Below are 18,342 nucleotides of genomic sequence, written 5' to 3'. Positions count from 1 at the left end.
TTCACAGCAATGCCGGATATTTAACTCACTGAGTGAGGCCAGGGATCAAACACCTGTCCTCAAGGATCCTAGTCAAGATTTGTTTCTGCTGGGCCACAATGGAAACTCCTTGATGCAGCTGCTTGATGTGAACCACAGTGCAGTAGCTTGATGTGGAATCTCAGTTCCCAGACCAGGGATTAAACCCGGGCTGAAGCAATGAAAACACCAAGTCCTAATCATGAGACCACCGGGAAACTTGGTAATTAGTTTAGATGAGGCCATAACGTGGGCACCTAATCCAATATGACTGGTGTCCTTACAGAAAGCAGAAATTTAGACCCAGACATGCACACAGGGAGAATGCAATATAAACATTGAAGCAGAGATGGGGATGATGTGTCTACACAAAGATGGCCAGCAAACCCTCAGAAGTTGTACAATATTATATAAGTCAGGTGTATAATATAGTGATTCACATTTTTTTCTTCTTTTTTGGCCGAGAATAGAGTTCCCAGGCCAGGGATCAGATCCAAGCTGCAGCTTCGGCAACACCAGATGGGTCCTTAACCCACTGTTCGGGGGGATCGAACCTGAGTCCCAGGGCTCCCAGGACCCTTTTTTTTTTTTTTTTTTTTTTTTTTTTTGTCTTTTTTGCTATTTCTTTGGGCCGCTCACGCGACATATGGAGGTTCCCAGCCCAGGGGTCAAATCAGAGCTGTACCCGCTGGCCTACGCCAGAGCCACAGCAACCTGGGATCCGAGCCACGTCTGCAACCTACACCACAGCTCACGGCAACGCCGGATCGTTAACCCACTGAGCAAGGGCAGGGACCGAACCGGCAACCTCATGGTTCCTAGTCGGATTCGTTAACCACTGCGCCATGACGGGAACTCCCCAAGACTCTTCTGATCCTGTTGTGCCACAGCAGGACCTCCATGATTCACAGTTTTTAAAGGTTATACTCCATTTATAGTTATTATAAAATATTTGCTATATTCTCCATGTTGTACAATATATCCTTGTAGCTTATTTTATTTTTTAGGATTTTATATTTATTTATTTATTTGTTTATTTATTTATTTATTTATTTATTTATTTATGCTTTTTAGGGCTATACCATGGCATGTGGAAGTTCCCAGGCTAGGGACTGCATCATAGATACAGCTGTCAGCCTATACCACAGTTCACAGCAACGCTGGATCCTCTACCCACTGAGCGAGGCTGGGGATCAAACCCATGTCCTTATGGATACTAGTCAGATTTGTTTCTGCTGTGCCACAGTGGGAACTCCCCTTATTTTATACCTAATACTTTGTACGTCTTAATCTACTACCCCTATATTGCCCCTCCCCCCTTTCCTTTCCCCACTGGTAACCACTAGTTTGTTCTCTGTATCTGTGAGTCTGCTTCTTTTTTGGTATATTCACTAGTTTGTTGTATTTTTCAGAGTCCACATATACGTGATATCATACAGTATTTGTCTAACTTACTTCCCTTAGTAGCATAGGGCCCTCCAAGTCTATTCATGGAACTGCAGATGGCAAAATTTCATTCTTTTTTAATGGCTGAGTAGTATTCCATTGTACATATAAAACACATCTTCTTTATCCATTTATCTGTTGATGGAAATTTAGGTTGCTTCCATATCTTGGTAATTATAAATAATGCTACTATGAACATTGAGGTGCATGTGTTTTTTTGGACATATAATCAGGAGTGGAATTGCTGGGTCATATGGTAGTTCTATTTTTAGTTTTTTGAGACACCTCTATACTGTTTTCCACAGTGGTCGCAACAAATAACATCCTACCAGCTGCTCCTGCTGGAGGCTCAGGTTCACATGGGGACTCACCACCCTGGCGGGAAGAACCTGCAGCTGCTCTTTCAGGAAGCCCAGGTCCACATGAGGACTCACCACCCCTACAGGGAGAACCTGCAGCTGCTCTGCTGGCAGCCCCAGGCACTGATGTGCATTTACCTCCGCTGGAGGGAAACATTATACCAGCTCCTGCAGGAGACCAAGGGCCTTAGGAAAATTCAGCAGCCCTGCAGGGAGAGCCTGCACTGATTGCTCCAGCGCCCCCATACTAGGTCCTGTGCTGGCTCTTGCAAGAACCCTGGGCCAGTTTCCAAAACCATCTTCCCCAAGGTCACCTCCGCCCCTGCAAGTGCCCTACCCATCAGCTCCCCCAAAACCCTATCCACCCGCTCCCCTTCCTAATATTTACTCCTCTTACCCTCTGGTATACTTTACTTTATGTTTTAAGAATAAAATTAGAAAGTTGAAAAAAAATAAAAATAAAAAGACAAAGTAATTATTGATGGGAGGAAAAACAATCCTACCAACAGTGGGAGGGTTCTTAATATGTAATTGTTAGCAAGAAGTAATCATTGCCTCATAAAATGATTATGTTTTGTGAGTTCCTGTTGTGGCTCAGTGGTAACAAATCCAACCAGTATCTATGAAGATGCAGGTTTGAGATCTGGCCTCTCTCAGTGAGTTAAGGATCTGGCATTGCCATGAGCTGCGGTGTAAGTTGCAGATGAGGCTCAGATACGGCATTGCTGTTGTGGTGTAGGCCGGCAGCTGTAGCTCCAACTGGACTCCTAGCCTGGGAACCTCCATATGCTGCAGATGTAACCCTGAAAGGCAGAAAAAAAAAAAAGATTACATTTTGTTCAAAGGTGTTTTGCAATGTTCATGGCAGGACGAAAGGGCTTGGGCCTTTTAAGAAGGAATCGATTATAGAATCTGAGGGCTGACCAAGGTTGTTAACAACTGTGGAGGCCTGTCCTGCTGTAACACAGTCTAGTCCATGGTAATAAGCCACTGATAAGCGAGGGATCAAATTAGTTGGTGGTAACTAATTCCATATGCAAAGTGGCCTGAGTTATATCTTTTTGATAGAAGAGGATACTGGGGAGAAATCAGTCTGCAGATTTAGTAAGGTTGCTGGACTTATGATTCAGTATCAATAAGATGAAGAGTTAGAATCTGTGCAGATCTCATCTCCCCACCTCCACCCCAGGAAAGCCTGACACCCTCTGGAGAAACCTACAGACTTGTTTCCCCAAAGCACACCTGGTGCACCTCTCCTCTCCACTCAGTGTTGCAGACAAGTGCAGGGGCTCAGGTCTCCCCACTCCACTCAGTCTTAGGCTCCCCAACCTCAGGTGAAGAGTCATCACCCTCTCCCTTACTGGATTCTTAAAAAAAAAAAAGTTAAGTGCTAGGTGAAAGGGGGGAGTTTATGACTTCTTCTCTACCTAATGCTAGTGCTGACTTGGGAAAAAAAATATGGCTTGGAGTGAAGAATAGGTATTGGTATTGTAGTCTTGGTGGAAGAAACTAAACTCAAAGTTAACTGAATGAAAATAACAGAGTTGGGAAGATGCGTCTGAGTTTCAGGCTGTCAGTGTGTGGTCTTGGGGCTTCAGGTCAGTGACTTAGCTTCTTTCAGCCTCAGTTTTCCTGTCTGTACCCGTGAAGGTAACAGCATCTACCTCACAGCTGCCTTGTGAGAAATAAATTGGATAATATCCTCCATCTCAGTGCACTGTGTAAATGGTCATATTAATAGGATGTAATATAATATGGAAAATAAACTTAGTGACAAAAATCCTAAGCATATATATTTTTTAGAACTTTGTTCTGAATTTTGCGGATTTTAATACATTCTTAATACATGCATGAAAAAAAAGAATGGGTCCTGTGCTAAACCATGTTTGAATTTTTATATCTCAAGAAAAGCCTAATCTAGAAGTTTCAAACCAGGTCCCAAATGTATTATTCTGCTTGCAGGCTGTTAAACAAGTTTTGTTTGTTTGATTGATTGATTGATTGATTTATTGTCTTTTTGCTATTTCTTGGGCCGCTCCTGCGGCCTATGGAGGTTCCCAGGCTAGGGGTCGAATCGGAGCTGTAGCCACTGGCCTACGCCAGAGCCACAGCAACGCGGGATCCGAGCCGCGTCTGCAACCTACACCACAGCTCACGGCAACGCCGGATCGTTAACCCACTGAGCAAGGGCAGGGACCGAACCGGCAACCTCATGGTTCCTAGTCGGATTCGTTAACCACTGCGCCACGACGGGAACTCCCCCTTTTTTTTTTTTTTTTGATTTATTTTTTAATCAATTGCCAACATTTAAGACTAGAAGATTTCCTACATAAAACAGAACCCAAAACCTAGGTTGCAGCTTCTCTTGGGTAAATAGAAGCTGAGTTACTGGCACAGCTGGCTGGGACTTCCCACGACTGTTCCCCACCCTGGGCTGTTTGCTCTTTCAGACCAGCCACACCCAAGGCTTCCTCATCTACCTAGTATCACTTTCCCAGTAGGAGGCTTAGAGTTTCAAACAGCAACTTCCTTAAGAAATCAAACCCATAGGGAGCCAGCAAGTGCTTCAAGGATGCTCAGACAAGGGTGTCTGGTCTTTTACCCTTAGCTGGGTCTCCGTGGACCAGGTGTGGGTGAATGTGGCTAGCGTGGACAGAGTTTCTTTCTTGTAAAATGAACACGGGATCCTTGTGAGGATTAAATTAGACATACGTAAACACCTTGCAAGAATCTATACTTGGTCAATGGTAGCTCTGAACAGGTCACTCAGGGCATCACAAAGATTCTGATGAAGAGTTTGCAGTTCAAAGTCTGGATGTGACGGCTAGTTAGGCAGCAATCGAGCACCTTAGAGGATCAGGCTGAAGAAGAAGGTGAGACCCCCTGAGACAGTTTTTGAGAACAAGGACACAGTCTTTGGAACTCATACAAGAAGACTTGGGACCCAAGGTGGAAATACCCTTGGTGTAACACAGATGCCACCACGAGTGTTAGAACGCTCAGGAAATCTGAAGTGTCACACACAGCAGATTTGATGTGTATGTGCTTCTGCTCCAAAGAAACATTCACCAGTGAGAGGCCTGTGCATTTGCCCCCAAGCACTCACTTCCAGTGCAAATGCACAACTGACTTCTTGTAGAGAGCCAATTTCCAGGAGCCCAAAAACCTGTGGGGCAGCCTGGGCTTCTTCAGGGTGGGAGGAAAGCGGCCTCTATAACCCTGATGGTGTTATCTTGGAAGGTACCGCCAGTCCCTAGAAGCCATGTCCAGGAATGATCTCACCACCTTCCTCTCCCTGCCATGGATTCCATCCAAGCCTGTATAGGAAGTTGCCTTTCTTCTGAGCAGAAAGGGATCATCCCTGGGTTGAACAAAAGATGAGGAAATGATTAGTGGCTGCCATAAAAGGATCTCGTAAAGCATTTATGTTGTCCCACAGAAAGGATCTTGTTTTTATACATCTGTCTATTTAGTTCACTTGTGGCAGATAGAAGGCAGCCAAAGTCATTTAATGACACCAGGCGTAAGGCTTATTTTAGGAAATGGGGTAGCCAAGGATTTGAGGTTTACTCACAGTTTCTTCCTCCATCTCATGACCTGACAAAAGCAACTCTCACCAAGTGGCCTAGTATTGAGGAAATAGTTCATTTACTGTGATAAATGAGGGCGGTCCCTTAGAAAGAAAACCAGGGCTTTTTTTCTGGTTAGGTCCTACCTTGGAGTGGGGCAAATGATGCGACAATGAGCCCCACATGAGGATATTGAAGTAAAAAGGGTTTCATGTTTGACCGGAAAACATAAGGTCATCTCAGTTCAAGCTATAACCAAGGCAGAGCTTCTGAACCAGGGTGGGAGGGTGCACAGGGAGCCAGATGCAGGAAATTCTGGGCTGGTGCACTTCTTGGTAGGCACAGGCCCTCAGGATGCCTGGGGAGATCCACTGCCCCTACCCAAGCTGTCTGCTCTGCTGAAAGCCTGAATTTCTGAAAATGGCTCCAGGATCCAGGGAATCCCTGGACAGATACTGTCTCCAGATGGACTTTGGCTACTGACTTAACAGTCTCAACAGTTCCCCACAGCTGCTTCCAGGAGATCTCACTGCTCTGCTCCCTCGGTCAGTAGAGATAAGGACACCCCACCCCTATAAACCTTGGATTTGGTAGCTCCTTATTACCCTTTAGGCCTGCAGTCTCACACACACACACACTGACATCCTGCTAAGCATATCCCCTTGATATCTGGACAATCAACTCTGAGCAGAAGCACTTGGATAATCTGAAGCAGTGTACCCCTTGGCCAGGGAATCCCATAAAAAAAATCCTGCCATTTAGTATAGGCTTATTCTCTGTCTGAAATGTGCAGAAATGTAATGGTCTCACATGTGAAATGGTGATGACCAGAGCTTGTCTGCTGGACCAGACAAAACTGAACCTGAGCATTTCTTGAGGTTTCTTCCACTCCTAGCATCTCATGATGCTGAGATCCTTCTAAATACATGCACTCAAAGTGAGTTTTCCTAAAAACAAATTAGGTCTCACACAAAATTACCAATGACTGGACCCAATCTTATTTAGTTCTGGTCCCAGGAGGAACTTGATAATTTACATTTTAGGTGAAAACTCTTTTCCCTATTAAATACTGTGTAAAAATGGCAAGATTCTCGACTAAATATTAATGTTACCATAGCAAACAAAGAGGAAACTATGAAAAGCTGAAAGGGAAATATGTGGCCTGTTATTCCAAAAAAAGGTAAATGCAACAAAAAGAAGAAAGCTGGCCTCATTCTCCCTCCGGAAGCACCACGCAGCCTTGGCCAGCCCCCGGCACAGCCCTCAGGCCCTCCACCCTCTCCCACCAGAAAAGCCCTTCTAGGTTCAGATCTTCCAGAGCCTTCAGTACTTCCCATCCCATTATGCGCACAGAGGTTCCTAGTCCCCAAAGTTGGAATCCTTCTTTCAGAAGACTTTTTGAAGCCTGCCTGTGGCTACCTGTGGCTTATCTTATCTTGTGTAGTTTGTATGTGTGTCTCTCTCCATGGCTGGAATTAAACTTCTGGAAGGCAGAGATGCTGTCCTATCTTATACAAGTACACACATTCAATACATTTTTATGAAGTTATGCGATTGAAGAAGGGTGACAATCCTTCTACTCCAGATATGTGTACATACCACAGACTACTTGGAATGCCACATAAGGGTGGGGTTGACTTACCAGATACTGTCAGGATTTCTCAGCTTCACCCTAGAGATGTTTGGGCTGGATCATTCTTTGTTGTGGGGTCTCTCTGCATTGTGGGATGTTTAGCAGCATCGTGGGCCTATACCTACTAGATGCCAGTAGCACTCCCCCTCCTCCCAAGCTGTGACAACCAAAAATATCTGCATACATTGTCAATGTCCCCCGGGGGCAGAAACGGCCCCAGTTTAGAACTGCTGATGTAGGTGATTCCCAAAGGAGGCTGAGAGGAAGTATCAGACACCTTGCCCAGTGAGGAGCCTACACAGACCTACTCCCCACTCCTGTGATCATCATTGTTTCAATACATCAGCAGAAGGCAGCTCTTTATACCTTCTGGCCAAATATTTTACCCTGACAGACTGTCACAGTGCTAGCCAAACACTGGAATCTTCTTAAATGGGGTGGGGAAAGAGAGAATGGAAAAAGGCCCATCCACTGTGAAATTCAAATATCTTTTTTGAGGAGGTTGTTGTCTTGGAGACAGCACAACAGCTACCAGGAGGTGGCTGGGGTCATGCCAGGAAAACTGAAAAGGTAGAAAATAATGACAAAACCTGAAATGAAAGACATGTTTTTTTCTTAGCAGGTTGTGGGGAACAATCACTGCTTAATAATTAGCACACACAAACTTAAGGAAGGTGCACACCTATTCTGGAGCAAGCAGCAGAGCTGTGGCCATAGATGGTTCGAATATTTTTGGTGTGCAGGGAGGGAAGCCCCATGTGTCATCCCCAGGCCTTGGGCTGGGGCCATCCATCAGCCAGGCAGCACAGGCAGTGGGGGCTGTGATGAAGTGCATTTGCTCAAATATGGCAAACTGTGTTCCAACAAACCACCATCCTTGCTGTTCTCTGAAGCTATGACACTGCCATGTTGGGGAGCTGAGTCCGAGTGATGCCCCAGTGGCCATGATAAACTCATACCTGGGCCCGGGAGAGCTGTGGGATTGTTTCTTCCTTGCTGAGGCAGTCAAGATTGGTTTGTGAGGCAGTGACTGAGGCATTATGCATTAACGGCTGCACAGGGACTTGTATTCCACGTACCTCATGCTGACAGTGGAAACTGGAGATGTTATGTGAGGCACTGGCTCTCTGCCTTTCCACTCACACATCCCTCCTCATCGCATCATTTACTTACTGGGGGCTGAGGCCTGCAGCATTGTGCAGACAGTGGAGGAAAGGCCTGAGGTTTGGGGCAGCATGTCTCAGCCTGCTGTAGTGTTCTCACCTAGCTGCTCTCACCTTTGATTTCTGTGGGCTGCTTTCATATTTGGGAAGCCAGTTGGGGGCCTCTGATGAGAAAATCAAAGATTTGAGGCACCAAACAGGTTGTTGACGCTCCTCTCTCACACCAGGAGAGACACTCTGACTTCTTGGCAAGAGATGCAGCTGGACTTGACAGGCCCCATTGCATCAGGAGCAAATATAGTAACAAGGGCAAGAATGACAGGAACTACGGTTTCTGCACTGACGCACAGGTGCTGATGGAAGATTTTGCACTTCTAAGAACAAATCTGCAAAATAAGTATCAAAGGGGACATGGGACCTGGGTGAGGAGCCACATAGCAGTTTGCCAGTCAGAGCAGCCTGGAGGAGTCTGTCTCCCAACCTGTTTCCCCCCTGACAAGGAGGACATGAGCCCTGTGGCAGCTGCCTTGCAGCAGGGTGGGAAGAACCAATTTAAACAGTGGATCTTTTCTTGGAGTCAATGGCTAGACAGTTTCAGGGGGACGTGGAGCCGTGAAATCAGCCGGAGTATTTTGTATGTTTATGTGTGTCTTTGGGGACAGGGGGTAGAAGGCCATCCCTTTCACTATTATTCTCAAAGAATACACAGTAATTACTCTGAAGAGAGTAAGAACTATTGGCTTAGGTCATGAGTGAAAGTGGTGTATAACCCGTTAGCACCCCTACATTAACCTATCATCAGCAAAGCTTCTTGAGGAGAAAAGGGCCACAGAGAAGCACCTACCATGTGTGCAGAACACACAGCAGTAGGAAGACATGGTGCCTGGCCTCCTGGAGCTAATGACAGATTTTGAACATGAGATGAGCACAGATCAAAAATTAGAAAGAAAAGGTAACTATAGACCACACTGTGCTGAGAGGTCAGAAGAATTTATGGGCCTCTTACATTCAGAAGAGGACAATGGACTTGAAGCGGCAGGGCTGAGGAGGTGGGTGGCCCCAGAGAGTGCCTGAATGAGGATGGGCCCATCTGGATGCAGGGACTCCTGAGGACTGAGGGTTACAGAGGAGGAGGAGGCTGTGGGCATGAGACAGTTCCAGGGTGATGATTCACCCTGAATGGCCTCCAGGCACCTGGCCTGCTCTTAGCCCCTCAGCCTTGCCCTCCAGATGGCGCTGAGGGGCTCCCTGTAGCCCCCTGGGGGAAGGCACAGCCAGCCGGATAGACCTTCTTCTCCTTAGGAGTGCACCTGAGTGACTCACATGTTCCAGGTAGGGAGCACAGCACGTCTAGACTTAGTTCTTGCAGTGATGCATCCAAGCTGCCTCCACACAGTTAGCAAAGTCCCTCCCTTCGGCCTCGTGGGACCACACCCAGCACTTAGTTACCCTCAAGCACACTAAGCAGATGAAGCATCAGATGATGGGAGGGAAAAGTTGGAAATAATTTCATATTTCAGAAAAGTAAGTGTTCTTCATGGGAAAAATCAGAACATTGTTAGTGTCTTTACACATCCTATGGCCTGGTAGTTTCTAATTTCTGCGTGTGCGTGGTGAGGCCACTGTAAGCTGTCCTGCTCCCTCCCTCATGCTCTGACCTTGGCCCCTGATAGACAAGGCTACCCTCCCCAGCTCATCAACGGGCTTGGAACAAATGGCCATCTCCCCACTCCCCTCCAAGGTACTGGAAGGGCTTTCTAGGGAAGTCTTGGCATCTTGCCACAGCCCTGCAGATGTGAAGATCCCCTAGTTTTTTCTAGAATGTGTTCTTGAAGGCAGACATTGACCCTGGTGACCAATGCAGGATCTTTCTACCCATCTTGTGCCCCAAACACCCACTTCCCAATGCAGCAATTAATTAGCTACAGTCCTGATCACCAGGAGTGTTTTAATCAGTTCAATCAGCAGCACCCCAAAATGATTCTCCTAATAAGAGAAAAATTGGGAATATCACACCAGGGCTGCTGCCCTCTTTCCAGAAAGAGCAGAATCTGCTGTTCACTGACCACCCTCCTGTCCCCATGAGCGCCTCCTCCCCTAATGACACTCTCCCATTCCAGGAACACCTCCCTGACCCTGTGACTTCTCATGTCCTCTAAGTACAATAAGCCATTGTCATCTTGCTTCTGTCCTTGAGATTTCCCTGCCTTCCTTTTCATCCTGTCACTGTCTGGCTAAATGATGGGATATCCGAGACAGGAATCTGGTCTCTTCCTCCTGTTCCAAGAACCAGATGCACCTTCAGGGCTGATGACCTTGTTCTTCCTCCAGGATGAAGAGTAACTCCCAGCAGGTGGCAGGGAGACAAGGCTGGGAGACAACGCCCTCAGGAGGAGACCTCTTGGGACAAGCCAGCCTCCTAAGGTTACAGGTCCTGACACGTGTTCAGTATTCCTCCAATAAAGCCAAGCGATGACAACTTTTGGCTCCTCTCTTCTGCATCAGCTCACTAGGAAGAGGAGACTCCAGCTAGGCAGAAGGCAGCACGTGGGCCCTGGCTTTGGCCTCCATTAGTCCACTTGTTCCCTGCTTTCTTTTCATCAGTCAAAAGCCCAGCTTTGCAGATTAGAAAAGAGCGGGTAGGAAGAGGATAAAACTCAGTTCAAGTTAAAGCAGGATTACTAATTCTAATTGGCTGTTCATACAGGCTTCCAGCATGGTGCACCATACATTGTAGCTCATATTTAGAATTGCTCATGAATCTCTCACCACAGCCTGATGGTCTCGGGGTCTCTCTTCATTTCCATAGAATCCTTTTTCTGTGGGGCATGGAAGGACGGAGAAGCAGGGGCTCAGTCTGGTAAATGGCTCTGGGCTCAAAGGTTAATTATGGTTAAGTATTGGTGTACTTCCCCTGCCAGGTAACATGGCATGTAGATAGCTTTCGGTTTGTGCTGGTTGTGCCCTGGTTTTCTTCTAGGAATTACTTCTCCTGTATATAGGAAGCTGCTAGTGGAGGTGCCTGCCTTTCCCTGGCCCAAGGTCAGTCACACAGATTTTTTGAGGCCAGTCAGGTCTGCCTTCCTTGGAATCTGAAATTGGAGCAAAACCATCAAAAGACAGAAATTAAGTGGCGCTCATTCCTTATTCACACCTGTGTACCCATGTGACTTGGGTGGGAGGTCCAGTGTCTTAGCCCCTTGGTTCTATGCTGCTTCCTGCCCATGAAGTTCCTCAGTTCCTGTCCATTTTGTCCCAGCATCTGAGTCTGGTTTCCTAACCATTGAGAAATTAGCTGCTTTATTTTCTTCTCCAGTAAATTCCCTTTTGGTTTTAGCCAGGGTTGGTTTCTGTTGCTTACCACCTGAGGAGTCCTAACTCACATCCACAATGAACCTGGGTTTATGAGTGTCCCTAAAGTCACACTTGGTTTTGGAATGTTGCCCCAAAGAAGCCTATGTAGTCTTTTCATTTACCTGGACTCAGCAGTAATCATCTCCCAGAATCTATCTCTTTAGTTGCTGAGTTCACACTGGTTATTTGTTGACTGTGGCTTATAACCTGCCTTTTGTTTTTTTTCAGTATTCTTTTGTTCAATTCAGAGTGGGCCACATCTCTCCATCCTATACCTGGGGAACAGACTTGCTTCCCACATGTTCTGCTGTTTGATGCTCCTCAAACACATGCTAGGGAAATGTAAACTGGGACAGCATTTTTGCAAACCAAATTGCAAGACCATAATCAAGAGATTTTAAAATGTTCTTTCTTTCTAAACTAGTAATTCAACTAATTGAGAATATTATCCTAAGAAATTTTCAACTAAGCAGAAGGATGAGTAAGAATAATTATTACATTATTATATTGTAGTACCCAAACTCGAAGACAACTTAAAAGTCCAGCAGGGAAATAAATAACGGTCTAGTCATATGATGGTATGTGATACACTCATTCAGAATCACAATTTTGCAGAATATTTAATATTTATGAAGGAAATTTTCACACTATCTCATGTTCCAGGGGTAAACAAACCAGGACACAAAAGTGTACAGGATAATCTCAATTTGTTTTATTCAAATTGAGAAGGATTGGACCAATATATTAGCAGTGATTATCTCTTGATAGGGTGATGATGGATAGTTTACTAGGAAACCTTCTGAGGGTAGGAATCATGTCCTACTTACAGTTATAGCTCTGATTCCTAGCTCAGGTCCAGTTATATATCTTGCCTGGTGAAGTCATGAGGGAATTTCTTTATATTTTTTTTTCATGGTTTTCTTTTAAATAACGAATATAAATTTCATATAAAGTCAGAAAAAATATTTTAGGCAATGATGCTTCAGTACATGAGGCTTATTGAAGTCATATTCATGCTTTGGAGTCCTTGTGGCAGTTTTAAAACTTGGTGACAAATATTTGATTGCTCCTTCTTAAGAGAGGTGGGGTCTCTGTCCCTTCCCTTTAAATGGGACTACTTTGACCAATGAGCACAGTGGAAATGATGCTCTCTGACTTCTGAGGATAGGCCAAATAAAGCAAAGCAGTTTGGGCCACATTCACTAAAAGTACTGAAGTACAGGGTGTGAGCTGACCCCCTAAAGGCTGCCATGTTGGAGAGCCCATCTGGGGGCGCTCTGGTCTGCATTCCAGCTGAGCCTGCCTCCAATGCCTGGCATACAAGTGAAAAGCTACCTTGGAAGTGGGTGCTTCTAACCCCCTGTTGTTTGAGTCACTTCTGGCCAACTGCAATCCAGACACTACGGAGCAGACACAGGTTGTCCACAGTGCGTCTCACTCAGTTCCTGACCCACAGACTCCCTGAGCATGATGAAATGGTGATTGTCTTATACCACTAAGTTTGGAGTGGTTAGACAGCAAGCAGGTACCAAAACAGTTCTGCTAAAATGTATCCCTCTTTGTAAACTTTCCCTGATCCTTCCTGTCCTTCCCATAATTCCAAGTCCTAAATTAAAATTAGTCATTCTTGTCCCCCGAAGCCCTTCTCTATACCTATATCAGAGTACTGACTCATCTTGCCTTTCTCCAGATGATGAGTTCCTTAAGGGAAGCAACTCTGTGAGTCATTTTCTCATACTCAGAGCACAATGTCCAGCACACAGAATCTAAGTGATGGTCCTTTTATTCCTTTTTTTTTTATTAGTATAATGAACAATAGAGATGGGAACTGACAGAGAAGCCAAATTTGGTGTGCACGTCAGGCTTTCGTGGACTTCTGGCTATCTCTGTGCTTCTGGGCTGCAACTCAACATTGCAATGGGATAGCATTATGCCTGTAAACCGTCCCAATGCTCAGTTTGCTCAGGCTACCATAACATCTCGGTGGCTCAAACCACTGAGACTTATTTCCTCATAGTTCTGGAGGTTCAAAATCCAAGATCAAGGTGTTGGCAAGGTTTGGTTTCTCCTGAGGCCTCTCTCCTTGGCTTGCAGATGGAAAGTCTTCTCACTGTGTCTTCACATGGACTTTATTCTGCATGCACATCCCTGGTTTCTTCTCCTTTTCTTATAAGGGTATAGTGCTATCAAATTAGGGTCCCCCTCTTATGACCTCATTTAACTTTACCTCTTTAAAGGCCCTATCTCCAAATCTTTCTGTCATAATAGGTATTGGAGCTTCAACGTATGAATTTAGGGGGTAGGAGTTGAACACAATCCAGTCCATAACCTAGTGGATTCTTAGTTGTTTACGCTCCCTGTAGTTGTGGATGTCAATGAAAAGAGTGAATGAACTCAGTGCTCTATCCACAAATACTATCCTGGCTGTAAGTTCCAGGCTTATGCTCTTCTTGCTCTAACATCTCTTTAAGTGATAGCTTGCTTTGGGGATAGAAGTGTGTGATAACTTGCCTTTCTTTGTAGCCAATGGCAAGATCTGATTTCATGAAGCTTTAGTTTGTTTGCTTGTTTTCTGTTTGGTGCCCAAGGAAACCTCAAACAAATCTTCAGTACCAGCCACAAGAGAGTATTGACTGCAAAGTGATGCACAAGCTGTCGCTGTGGACAAGTGGGCGATCTTCCGTTGCCACCTGTTCAGTTTACAATAGCTGAATAAAGAGCATCCAAAAATGGGGCTTGGAAGGAAGCTGCTATCTGTAATCAGATGATGATTTAAGGACATGCAGGAGCTAGGGTGACTAGCAAGTAGTCTTTAGAATTTTTCTTTGCAAATTAATTCCTGGCAATGCCCCCCCCCCCTTTTGGTTAGTCTCTGTTTTAGCGTTTTAATCATATTCAAAAGATGAGAGAGGAGTTCCCATCGTGGTGCAGTGGTTAATGAATCCGACTAGGAACCATGAGGTTGCAGGTTCAGTCCCTGGCCTTGCTCAGTGGGTTAAGGATCTGGCATTGCTGTGAGCTGTGGTGTAGGTTGCATACGTGGCTTGGATCCCCTGTTGCTGTGGCTCTGGCATAGGTCGGAGTCTACAGCTCTGATTAGACGCCTAGCTTGGGAACCTCCATATGCCAAGGGAGCGGCCCTAGAAAAGGCAAAAAGACAAAAAAAAAAAAAAAAAAAAAAAAAGGTGAGAGAGAGAGAAACACAATCTTCTACTGAATTGAATTGGACTTGGGACTATTTTACACCCGTTATCTGTGAGCTACAGATGGGAAGCGTTGAGCAAATATTCAAGGTTGTGCATTTGCCCTTTGCAATTCAAATTAAAATGCACCTGTCTTGCAATTTTTGCCCCTTGTTTTCAGCTGGTGAAAACAAGCCTCATTGTCAAACCAACCCTCTCCCCACCCCTCCTCTCACCTTGCTTTCACCACTTAAGGAATGAGAAAACGTTTCTTGTTCTGATTCATGCTATCACTAACGCAGGCTCCACAAGAATCAATCAGCTTTCATTTTCACATAATGTAGCATGTTTACACAATTACCAACCACCCTGGCTGCATGGAGTGTTCTAACATTACAAAGTTCTTTATGTGAAAATCAGTTCTGAAATACGTATTTATCTGCCAGTTGAAACTGGCAAGAATTTTATTCCAATCTGTAAGAAGGCTTTATCCCTGCTCAACACTATAAAGCCCTCAAGATTTTATCTTTCTTGAATTATCTTAAGGTAGGAAGAGATTCAATTTGCTAAGAGCCCTTGCTTTTGACACAAAGACAAATATCTGCTCCTGGGCCATACTTCACAAAGCAATGATTCATTTTAAAAACCTCTCAGGATCATGAATTCTCCAGATAGAGAAAATGAACCTAAGTCTTGCTTTCTTCATTAATTTTAGTATGTTTTCTTTATGCTGCTTTACTTCAGAGAAGAGGTATAATTACTATCTTTATGAGTCAGACTCGTAGCCCAGCACCTGTTAGAAAATGAAAAAATATTTTTCCCACATCACTCTACAAAGTGAGGCCATTGTTCTCATACAGTGGCTGGTGTTCACTCATTTGCCAAAATGACTATATTGGAGGCTTTAAAAGCCATAGTGATAATGAAAAACAATGACTAAAGACTTTTCCAAATGCCAATACATAAAGATAGTAACTTGAACTTGATAAACTCTGACTTTCATTCTTTTGAAATTATTCATAGATTAATACAGGGGAGTCTCTTTCTCCTAGGCATGATGGAGTGGCAGATGTAGGCAGTTCAGAGTTGTCTTCTTAAACCAGATCCCAGGTAGTTACTTTGGCTTTAGGCATGGAATTCAGTCAATGCTAATTACAGAAGGAGATTCAATATGTGTGAATATGATATTGACATAAGAAATTAAGCAATAACTGTAAGTAAAACTGATGTCATAACATAAAAACTATCCAGCTCAGAGAGGAGCAAGCTGTGAGTAAAAAAAAACCTTCACGCAGTCCTTTTCTTGCCTACATGCTATATAAAGAGATAAAGATTAAAATACTCTTGTTCTTTGGATAACAAATTGTAGTGTTTGATCCCAATGCCAAACAAAAGACTGCTTAGACCGTCACCTCTCTCAACTCTGCCATGCTTTCTGAGAGACTTCAAAGGGTGTTTCTGTACAAAACTAATGTGAAATTTACTTTGAATGAGAAATACATGCTGCACAGTCACAGATCATTTGGGGGCAAGCAGAGAGATTTGCTAACACTCACAGCCAGCCTAAGGAACAGGTAACACTCCCAGGCCTTGTCAGTGTGTGCCATGGAAAAGCAGACAGAATAGAGACGGTGCATGCCCTTGGCCAATGGTGATAGTGAAAAAGAATTTGGAAATACCTCAAAAGTGAGGGATGTCGATACTAGTTTTTGTCCTTTTAATCTAGGCTTTTTTGATTAGAGGTATTTTTTTAATATGCTTCTTTTCCTGAAGCCATCAATCTATACTGAATGAATTAGTGGTGAACTGATTCAAGATACGATGAACATATGTAACTCATATTCTTCACCTCTTAATTTATTTCATCATTTTCTTTGTGAATAATTATGAGTCCAACAATTTATGACACAGTCACTGGAGCTCCTATGGGTCATTCAAAATGTGCTGGAGAATTGCTTAATAGCCATTTGAAAACAAATGATTTCTAAACAATTTTTTTCTTTTTTTCTTACTGGAACTAGAAACTTGACTTTTATAGACCAAATTTGAGCCATCAAAGATTTCCACTTAATGGAAACCAATGCTTTGTGGTCACTGAGCTGTTATCAGTAGAAAAGCAGGGTTTTCCTCTTCCACTCTAAATTTTTTTTACAGTGTTTAATGCAAGAAATTAATATCTGGTGCAAATGGTTCTTAATTCACCACCTCTGCATAGTGATTGGCACAAAGAACTTAAATGTTTGTTGAAGGAATAAATGAATGAAGAGAAAATAATATACCATTTTACTTAAAAATAAGTATTTCTTCTTTTCCTATATGGATGCCTTTTATTTCTTTTGTTTGTCTAATTGCTGTGGCTAAGACTTCCAAAACGATGTTGAAGAGCAGTGGTGAGAGTGGGCATCCCTGTCTTGTTCCAGATTTGAGTGAGAAGGCTTTCAGTTTTTCCCCATTGAGTATTATATTTGCTGTGGGTTTATCATAAATGGCTTTGATTATATTCAGGAATGTTCCCTCTATACCCACTTTGGCGAGGGTCTTGATCATGAATGGATGTTGAACTTTGTCAAATGCTTTTTCTGTGTCTATTGAGATGATCATATGATTTTTGACTTTTTTTTTGTTAATGTGGTGTATGATGCTGATTGATTTGCGTATGTTGAACCATCCTTGTGAACCTGGGATGAACCCAACCTGGTCATGGTGTATAATTTTTTTGGTATGTTGTTGGATTCGGTTGGCTAAGATTTTGTTGAGAATTTTTGCATCTATATTCATCAATGATATTGGGCGATAGTTTTCCTTTTTGGTGGTATCTCTGTCTGGTTTTGGAATGAGGGTGATGGTGGCCTCATAGAATGTCTTTGGGAGTATTCCTTCTTCTTCAACCTTTTGAAAGAGTTTAAGGAGGATGGGCACCAATTCCTCTTTATATGTTTGATAAAATTCACCTGTGAAGCCATCTGGTCCTGGACTTTTATTTGTAGGGAGTGATTTTATGACCTCTTCAATTTCATTTCTAGTGATCGGTCTGCTCAGTTGGTCTGTTTCTGCTTGATTCAGTTTTGGCAGGCTGTAAGATTCTAGAAAATTTTCCATTTCTTCCAGATTGTCAAACTTGTTGCTATATAGTTGTTCATAGTATTCTCTTATGGTTTTTTGTATTTATGCAGTATCCGTTGTGATTTCTCCTTTTTCATTTATAATTTTGGTTATTTGGGTTCTTTCTCTCCTCTTTTTAGTGAGTCTGGCCAGGGGTTTGTCAATTTTGTTCACCTTTTCAAAGAACCAGCTCTTGGTTTTATTAATTTTCTCTATTGTTTTTTGAGTCTCTATTTTATTGATTTCTTCTTTGATCTTTATAATTTCCTTCCTTCTGCTGACTTTAGGACTTTTTTGTTCTTCTTTTTCTAATTCATTTAGGTGGAGGGTTAAGTTGTCAATTTGGGATCTTTCTTCTTTTTTGAGAAAGGCCTGGATTGCTATAAATTTCCCTCTGAGCACTGCTTTCACAGCATCCCATAGATTTTGAGACGTTGTGTCTGATTATAAGAGAAATGCAAATCAAAACTACCATGAGATACCACCTCACACCAGTCAGAATGGCCATCATTAATA

General features: G+C 43.7%; 1 protein-coding gene across 2 annotated transcripts in view; it reads right to left on the bottom strand.

Annotated features, from left to right (window-relative positions):
* The window catches only part of LEKR1 (leucine, glutamate and lysine rich 1), a 307,061-nt gene that overhangs the window by 44,088 nt on the left and 244,631 nt on the right, over positions 1 to 18,342 (bottom strand). The window contains exon 15 of one of the 2 annotated variants that reach the window (XR_014822590.1): positions 8,303 to 8,574. The exons of the other annotated variant lie outside the window; for it this stretch is intronic. The gene's annotated coding sequence lies outside the window, so the exon portion shown is untranslated. The remainder of the gene's footprint in view (positions 1 to 8,302; positions 8,575 to 18,342) is intronic. 2 annotated transcript variants of the gene reach the window in all.

Source organism: Sus scrofa, chromosome 13 (assembly GCF_054392235.1).
Source record: "Sus scrofa isolate SSC_HxYL_T2T_F1_AM1 chromosome 13, Sscrofa_HxYL_maternal_Yorkshire_Landrace_v2.0, whole genome shotgun sequence".
Taxonomy (NCBI): Eukaryota; Metazoa; Chordata; class Mammalia; order Artiodactyla; family Suidae; genus Sus; species Sus scrofa.
The sequence above is the reverse complement of the archived record's forward strand: the minus strand, read 5'-3'. Positions and strand labels throughout refer to the sequence as shown.